At 35.2% G+C, this 10,140-nt stretch overlaps 1 pseudogene; it reads left to right on the top strand.

The window, feature by feature from the left end:
* The first annotated feature begins 6,891 nt into the window (after positions 1 to 6,891).
* Positions 6,892 to 7,618, top strand: LOC119190082 (annotated as a pseudogene).
* Positions 7,619 to 10,140: the final 2,522 nt, after the last annotated feature.

Below are 10,140 nucleotides of genomic sequence, written 5' to 3'. Positions count from 1 at the left end.
AAAAAATATGGTCAGGACATAAAACGTGATGTGATATGTTGAACTTTCAGTTGTTTTTAAGTTGAACTGTACATTAAAAATAGTTGATTAGCGTGAAGTTACGTGGGCACGGCGAGGGTCTATTGAAGCGTGTACCTCCGCGTGACACTCCTCGAGGGCTGCGGAATGGCGGTAAACTAGGTTAAATATAATTAGTCGCACCTTGCTTGTTGCTTAGAATTGGAATTGTGAAGTCTCAGGTTTGATGTGGTATACAGGTTTGTGACTAGAGAAACTTATGCTCTCACGCCTTATATCTGCGAACGGGTAGGCAGAGGCGAAACTAGTGCACCCATTTTCCGCCGTGTGTATACCATCCCATGGTGTGATATGGGACGAGTTTATCGCTATATCAGGTCCAAATTCCAGACTCGGGGCTAATACTGTAGAAAAACCCAATATCGCCGCTCGACTCGTAGATCGAACGCGAGATCTCAGAACTGCATTCGTAGTGTAATACAATTTCACCACTGAGGATAAAACTTTTAAAGATTTAATATGTTTCTGGTTACAAACAGGTAAGCAAATCTGAATTATGTATAATTAGCTTTTGTTCGCGACTTCGCCCGCGTGAAGGTTTTCCAGGAGTTTTTTTTTCTCTGAATCACTTGATATGTATAGTTATAATATGACCAAATTACACAAAATTATTATAAATTTTAGCCGATGTGTTATTCTGATTCATAACCAATATTAATGTAAAGTTTCATCCAAATCCGTACAGTAGATTTTTCGTGAAAGAGGATCAAACATACATACATACATGCATCTTCACAAACTTTCGCATTTATAATATTAGTAGGACTTTAATCATACAGCAATAATACTACTCAACACACGAGATGGCAAAGCAACACACTCCGCTCTTAAATCTGAGATGTGAGATTCTAAAAAAAGTATTCTATGAACGAAATGGAGTTTACACTATCCGTGAATTCTAAGACAGCTGCGTAAAACTTTATTTTTATTTTACATTTTTATTTTACAATTTTAGGAAAGCTTACAGACTAATTATAAAAAAATAAATGTTTAAAATTAGCTATGTTTCAAGTTTGCTGATAACAAGCTTCCACATATATATATCTATATAAGCATGTACCACTATAAAAATATTAGGTAATAAACAAAAAAAATATAATTGAAAATAAAACTAGCTTAATTATGACATGGATAGGCATAATAAAAAAGAAAACAAACAGAGAATGGAAAGAACTAAAATTAATTAAAAATATAAATGTAAATATAATTGTACAGTTTGAGTTGAACAAGGTGTATGTTAGTAGTATTATTTTAATTACTGATTGAAAAACAATTTACTCATATTGCGCCTTACTGCCAAATTACTAGAGCAGAATAAATCAAGATCTAAATGACAAGAAGCCTCATTGAATTTACTTGCACTGCGTTGCAAGAAAGCATTGCGTCTATAGTTGGTAGTTGCAAATGGTACGTATAATAAAGATCTTTGTCGCAGCATAGCTGAGTTTGTACGTATCGATATCCCACTCAAGAGTTGCTCACAGTCAATATTACCATTAGCAAGGTTTACTAGATAACATATGTCATTTATGTCGCGTCGTAAGTATAATGGTAAGAAATGATACTTTTTACAACGATGAATATAATCATTGGAGGATTCAAGATTGAATATATTCAAGAAAAACAAGTTTCCACTGATCACAGAATGATTAAATACAAAAAAAGTTTGGAATAAAATTTCTCTGCCACTTTCTACAAGTAAATTTCTGGGAAATAAGTTTTCGCACTATAATTGTGCGGCCCCGACCCAAACAATACGGTGCCGTCTTTTTATTTTGTCTGAGAGTGGATTCGAACTGCGACGATTTACTGCCAAGTATTTATAGCGTTGTATTTCAGAGAAAATAGTGATTTCGATAGATTGTATTTTAATATGTTTAAATGGTTCTATATGCAATTTGGTAAGTATTTTTTTAGTATGGCGATTTACGGCTGCTTGTAGCCTTAGTATTTTTTTATACTTTGGCAAAGGACCCCACTGAACCTCATGGTAAGTGGAGTGGAGTCCAATAGAATGTCGACTGACGAAAGATGATTACTCATCGGCAGTCGAGACATTGATGCCGGTCTATTGGAACCTGATATACACAGGCTGATCCCGGAACGCGACACACTTATGTGGGCCACTATGCCGGGTTTTAATACCTAGTGTACGGTAGTCGCTATCCGGGCGCATATAAATTATATCCTACCATGAGCAAAGTAGTATAAGGCCTTATAGCTTTAGAATATAAAATATATTACCTGTTCATTGCAGTATTAATATGCGAGAGCTTCCTTGGATATGTATAATTTAGATATTTTTGCGATCAGCAACGCGTAAGTACATTTGAGATCTAGTTTAAAGAACATAATAGCCAGCATAATAACTAGGCATTAGGTTTAACATATTTTACAGTTTTAGGGTGACGACATTGATGTAGATCTTTGTGATTTAAAATGTTGCTACCGTTATTATAATTGTATAAAAAATAAATAAACGTATTACATAGTAATAATAATAATATCAGCCCTGTATTATATACTTGCCCACTGCTGAGCACGGGCCTCCTCTACTACTGAGAGGGATTAGGCCTTAGTCCACCACGCTGGCCTAGTGCGGATTGGTAAACTTCACACACCTTCGAAATTCTTATAGAGAACTTCTCAGATGTGCAGGTTTCCTCACGATGTTTTCCTTCACCGTTAAAGCGAACGATAAATTCACAAAGAATACACACATGATTTTTTAGAAAAGTCAGAGGTGTGTGCCCTTGGGATTTGAACCTGCGGACATTCGTCTCGGTAGTTCGTTCCACACCCAACTAGGCTATCGCCGCTTCGTACATATTACATAGTACGTTCAGTAAATATAATTCTGCGTCAGTGTTTGCTTCCGAGGTTATTGATTCGAACGGTAAAGTTTCACGAGTCATTTCAATGTTTGTTATACAAATAGATATCAGTATTTATTACACTATCCGCACGATTGAGATTCCGACAACGAATGTCTTTGTGATGTTCACTAAATTACCCCAATCGGCCATATCTGAGGGTGGAATAGAGATTAAAATAATTACCGTAGATGCGACAATTTGGACTTAAAAATAACTTCGTCTTTTGTGAAGATTTTTGCATGCCTTTAAAAACTTAAATATTCAGTTTTATTTCTATTGCTTTGAATGACGAGACGAGCTTGCCATTCGCCTGATGATAAGCGTTACGACCGCCTATATAAACAATAGAAACACCATCCAACACCTTGAGTTACAAAGTATTGTTTGCTTTTCCACTGTGCTCGCCATCCCTAGACATGAGATGTTAAGTCTTATTATGTTTAGTAGTTACACTGGATACAATGCTCTTCAAAACGGAACACAACAGTGACCACATACTGCTGCTTGGAGGCAGAAATAGACATTGCAGTTGTACCTACCCAGGCGGACTCACACATATGAGAGATCTACCACCAGTAAAGTTGTAGTAACTGAACTATTTCACTTTCGATCAGTTAAGCAATTTTAGGCAAGTGCCAGTTTATAGTAATTGCATGAAAACGAATATTAACAGTTTGTTGTCATTTTATGTTGTGTGTCTTGGACAACAATTGACTGCTTCTCCGCCTCTGCGCGGCGCGGGGCCTTGAATGTCATATCTGTTTATTAATCTTAATATTGTTGTCGGAATTAAATCAAAATAGATGTATTTTATGTGGCACTAAAGTGCTTGTCTGTACATTAAAATATTATTTGAGTAAGTTGTTTAAGTGGCGTTGTCTCTTTATTTCGCTATTTGTTACAATATTTTTCATGTTAGCAACGATTTAGTTGACTTTGATATCATAATCTTAATATTTCTATAAGGATATTTCTCTTTTTTATTGTAATGATTATAAAGGCTTGAAATCTTTGTAATGATTATAAAGGTTATATTATTGCGTTTCTGTATATTTTTGGATTTTGGCTTAATTTGGAGTTTGAACCCATTACTCAGTAGATACTGTTTTACTAGTGGTAGGTCTCTCATATGCGAGAGTACGCTTGGTTAGGTAACACCGCAATGTCTATTTCTGCCACCAAGCAATAGTGTGTAGTCACTGTTGTATTTCGGTTTGAAGGTATTGTAGCCAGTGTTACTACTGAACATAATAAGACTTAACATCTCATGTCATACCAAATACCAAACAATACTTTTTAATTCAAGGTTTTGGATGGTGTTTCTATTGTTTATCGGCGGTCGTATCGCTTACCATGCGGCGAATGGCAAGCTCATCTCGTCATTCAAATAATAAAAAAAAAGTTACCTTGTAGGTTTCTAGTCCAAGCTACAACTATGTTTAAGCGCATAGTAGGACTAAAAATCAAAAATTATTTAATAAAAATCTGTTATAGACTAAAAATAATGCCTTTTGTCTACGCGCATAATATAAGCCACCACTAAGCCATAGCCGCTCAATTAGAACCTTCAACACTTCATTAACTTCGGCAAAGGTCCAAAGACTTAATCTGAAAAAAATACAATTTGTCTGCCGCTAACGAATTCTTTTTGGACAAACTTTTAAAATCATTCGATTTTTTTCCAATAGTTCAGTCTAGACTAATTGTGTTGCATTGTCATTTGTTTTAGAACAGTTGGGCGATCTGTGATGCGTGCAGTGGTACGTCTAGCGTGGATTTTCAATGCTTATTCTAACTGGGAACTACAGTGAATATTGTCTCCGTAAGTACGTTCAGGACCCTTTTATATGACCATGCATCAGGCCACTGACGTCTGTGTTGTTTGATTGTGATTGGTCAAGAGTGCAACATGACGAAGAATAGTATATTTATATTGCTTTGCACGTGATTTCAGGTCCGTGGAAACACAGTTATATATTATTAATATGAAAAAGCATATAAAGATAATATTTCGTTTGAAAAATTGGTGCCTAATATGGAAATGTACCCATCGTTCGACGAATAAATCCGTTAGCTGAAAGAATGTACTCTATTTAACCGCCTCTGTCTACCTCCCGAAATACAGGGTCATTTTGACATTGCGTTAGCAAATAAAACCACATACTTGTCTTCATCTAGTGCCAAAAATCATCCATTAACAACTAATATTTTCACGAAAATCCTGGTTTTAGTTTTCTGTTTTTTTTTTTTATTCAGTTTGTAGTTTACAGCGAATATAGTGTGTGCGTAAATGTAATTCTGACTGAAAGTATGATATTGCTGCTGCGACGAACTCTCTCAGAGTAGTAGCAGTGGTTTTAGGGCGCGAAAAATATTTTTTTATTTTTTTTATTACTGTTTATTTTTTTCGAAAATTACACTTTTTTATTTTACATCTCCGGTCAAGTATCTTATTGTAAAGGGTTATTTTCAAGTAGATAACTATGTGGTTTCATTTAGTAACGCAATGTCAAAATGACCCCGTATAAGGGCGTGTGTATGTAAGTAAAACAGTTGTACACGCATGAGAGCGGGGTCGAATATACCCAGTTTCCGCTCATCCCGCCGCGTGTGACGGGGTTATCTTATTCGCGGCAATCACTCCAGATGGCGGCCTTGGACTGGATTTAGGGTTGGTTTTGTTGTACTGGTCATTTCTACGGCATTTTTCATGCAATTGTCCATGTTCGTATTATCTATTTTTGCCGCTAAACAGTAATATGGAGGTAATGTCTTGATTAGGTTCTAACACTGTACGTTGTGTAATTGGCGTTTAGATATATACCTACTTGTTATTTAATACTTTACTCTGTAAGTTAAACTTTGTAATGCACCGAAGGATAGGGAACCCAATTGGATGTGAAAAAAAAAAAACAAAAGAAAAGTATACCAAAAAACTGCAAAATCGATGTATATACTATTTAGTGTATAAATGATTTAAAAAGTCATTTTAGGTTACTGGATAAGTATCTAGGACATTACAATATACAGTATCTGAGTAGTATTATTCATATTTTTACTCTACACGGAAATATAATTGAAAATAGAAAATAGTAGAAAGTTATTGTACACATCAAAACATTACCTAACTCGTAAAATAAATAATGTGCATATTGTACATTACATTACCTACTGTATATAGGAACACGCTTTCTATACTTTAATATAGAATAAAATTTTATTTTTTTAAGAAAAAAAATATAAATTATGATTTTTTTTATGGACTTATAATATTAAAAATATTTTTTGGCGGGAAAATACCCCGGGTATTTTGCATTCCACTAGACAGAGACTTGTATTTAGTTGCGGTTATAAAATCAAGCGATCGTCATGTGGCGGAACACTTTTGATAGTTTACGTCACTATATTTGAACTTCATTAATCATACCACAAGGTCTAGAGTGTCCGTTTTGCCTTGACAAAACAAAATAACATTTATTATTAAATATTGATGTTACAGCTACGATAATTGTAAAGCCCATTGAGTTTACTCTGTTAATTAAAAAAATGTCATCACTCCTTAAAACCTCATTTTATATTCCCTGTGTCACATGAGGAGCCCGGGAAGCGACACGCGCCATGCATCGGCATCAAAACAAAAATAATTCCATTACCCGAACCATTAGTATGCATGGAATGTTGACGTTATCGGCCTCACTGGTGCATTTTCGTCGACCCTCAATTTGGCAACAACTTCCTTGCAACATTTGATAAGCAATAATAGTCCTTATTGACAGGGAATACGGTTACAGGAAGAGCACACGACCGCCGAACCGCCAAATGCACATGCGTCGAGCGAGCCTACGCGGCCCGTAGCGCCGTAGAGGCAGACGGCGCGAGACCGCCGCAAGGACACAACCGTAGACCCGCTACGAGCCGCCGCACAAATTTCACGGAACTTTTCACACTTTTTCTAACTATTTTGTTACGAATAATTTGCAAAACTTTTAATGGATGTGATGTGTGTACCGCTGTAAGTATGGCGCCGTTACGTTTGCCATCGAGTGATTTTTACACGGAGGACTTTTTGAACTTTTCGACACAAAATCCTGGGCACGAGACGCGGCATCATTGGCGGCACCACAATCGGTCGCACACGCGCGAGCATAAAAACCACGTCGTGGATCTGCTGTCGAATACCTGATGGACGTGATGAACACGAGGCTGGTGCCTGACAACAGCGTGCTGCCCGACCTGGAGCCGCTGTCCACTCACATGGAGATGGACGACGGCCAGTACCCGTTGAGGGTGAATGCTACCTTTAACAGGTCGGACCTGGGAGGGCTCAGTGAGGAGTTCATGTACCGTCACAGCGGCGCGATGACGGCGGTGTACTGCGTGGCGTACCTGCTCGTGTTCGTGGTGGGCCTGGTGGGCAACTGTTTTGTTATCGCTGTGGTGTACCGCTCGCCGAGGATGCGAACTGTTACGAACTACTTCATAGTGAATCTCGCTGTTGCTGACATTTTGGTGATCGTGTTTTGTCTACCCGCCACACTGATGTCCAACATATTTGTCCGTGAGTACACTTTATATTTATTTGGAGTTGAAAAATTATTAATATGATTTACATTACCTTTTGTATGTATTTGAAGTTGGAAAATTCTAAAAATTATCGACACTAAATTGTTTTGTGGTGGGTATTTAATAAAAGAAACGAAATCAGAAAAAATCTTAATTTTTTTTGTAATAATTAAATGATGTCCAAAAATGTTTAATATTTACGTGTTACGAAAATTCTTAATGTCCTTAATCGATGTTCAGATCTCTGTGAGTTTCATACTTCCCATTATAGCAGCCTATAAGTGCGTTTACTTAATCGAGAATGTAGATAATATTATTAACAAAGATAAATTGTAAACTGTGGCCGGGACGTTATATTTTTAATTGATCTATTATTTGAAAATACCGAATTTTAAAGGTTTTACTTATAATGTTCTTTAATGATTTTTTTATGGTTACGCGAATGTTAGACATTAAAATTAAACTATGTTTCGAATTTTATCGCAGTTTTAATATTTTAGTTTTCTACCGATGTTTCGAAGACTTTGCAGCCTTTGTGGGCACGGGGGACTGTTCTTTATTTGTAGTTTGTTTTTAAAATTCGATTCCACTATTATCTTTTGATGATTAACATAATTTTTATATGTAATATTTTAAATTATACAATTCGAAAATAGTGTATATACGACTTAGAAAAAAAATGCTGATATAAATTTGGACTTTAAACCTCTGTAGGGATAAGAGCTTTTATTATGTAAATCAAGAAGTTACATTTGACAGGTAATAAAACTGAGTTCGTACCTAACGATCCGATCTCATCAGCAATTCTAGATTTCAAAATTGGTAATTTTATGAGATTTAGAATTCAATTTTAAGATGGCTTATCTAAGATCTAAGTGAGGTGCTCAAATGGACGATATGTATTAATGGCTTTCGGGGAATATAGAGAGTGTATTACTATTTTGTTTTTTTTTTATCGTAAGACAAAATGGCTACGCTACTTCATAGGAGCGCCTTCAATTTTGCAATGTCTGAAAAGGACTACTAAGTCATAAGCACATAAAATGTAACAGCAATTATTATACGCTTAGTAAGCAAATAAATAAGTAAATATAATATATTTTATAGAACGTTCTAAAAATAGTGTTAAGAACAAACACGCTGCAAGTTACAATGATCGTTAAATTTATGTCGGCCTTCTGTATTGTTTGAAAACATAAAATTGTGCTAGATGTCTATTTAATTAGCAAAATGTTCGTTGCGTAAAATATTTAACTGTTATTGTTGACTTAATATTTTAATTAACTACGGGTTTTGTCATTTGATTATTTACTTAGTTATCATTTGTACGCAATACTCTTTTTACGAATGTTATTTAAAAAAGAAAAAGTATAATATTAAAGACTTCACTGAAACATGACAAAAATACTTACATACATTTTATAGAATCTAGCCAACTTCGAAGTCCGTGTACATTAATTATAATACATTAGAGTGTGAATTAAAAACAAACTTTCGCAAAATATGATCCTATTTTTTTTTTAAATGGACCGAGTTAAATAATTCTGAAATATTTTATGACTCACACCTAACTCATGCAATATCATTTTTAAGTGAAGTATGATTATGCAACAAGAACGAAGTAGCTTTCGTTTAAATTGGTTTAATTTAGTTATATTCCGAGCCGTCATATGCATATATTCCGTGGGTTTAATATATAAAATTCTTAAGGCCTATTTCACAACTCCAGAGTATTTGGTCATGTAATATAAAATATAACTTTATATTTTAAAATATTTAAGTGCGTGTCATCATTTTTGGCTTGAAGTGTACAATTCAGTGATACTTTATAAGTGAATCTAAGCGTTTTTTGATCGTATGTAAATTGAGTTTTTTATCAAGCATTGAGCGTAAACTTTCCGTTTTTACAAGTATAATATTTTTATAAAGAAATATAATTTGACGATAATCGAAGTAGGGAGGTAGACGGAGATATTTTAAGATTCAGCCGAAAAAATGTTTACATTGAAGTTAGTTCTAAAAATACTTTTGAACCAATCGTGAGTGGGGTACAGTTTTCGTTGTAATAAGGGGGATATTACCATTTTAGGGAGAGCATATATTGCGATAGCAAAATGGCGCTTCGTTTATATAGCGTATTCCACGTATCGAAATGTATATTCAACAAGCCTTTTATATTTAGCCCCGTTTCATATCTAAAGTAAGTAATAAAAAAAAGCGCAGATATAAATCTAGGTGCGCGCTAATCTTTATTTCTAAACTGTTCTTAGGCGCACAAAATTGTATAAGTTGTCCCTATTCATAAGTCATATTTTATAGTGACTAAAGCTAAATGTCTAGCCGGACGTTACGAAGTAAGGCGTATAGCTTGACCAGAAATGTAAAAAATGTGGAATTCATTTCTTACATTAAATCGAAAATGTGGTGCGCGCTAAGCATGTTATTATTTTCTGGTAAAGCTATATGTAGTTTTTAAATGATCGTAACTGTGCAGCCACACAGACTGGCTTTATTAGCGAACGTAGTAACATGAGAAAAACCTCTAGTTACTACAATACGCAACTTACTGTGTAGGCGTCTACGTAGGCGCTCGCTCCACCGCGCTAGTCACCGCGCGTTGATT

This window comes from Manduca sexta, chromosome 21 (genome assembly GCF_014839805.1).
Source record: "Manduca sexta isolate Smith_Timp_Sample1 chromosome 21, JHU_Msex_v1.0, whole genome shotgun sequence".
In the NCBI taxonomy this organism is placed as follows: Eukaryota; Metazoa; Arthropoda; class Insecta; order Lepidoptera; family Sphingidae; genus Manduca; species Manduca sexta.
This window is presented reverse-complemented; position numbering and strand designations above follow the sequence as displayed.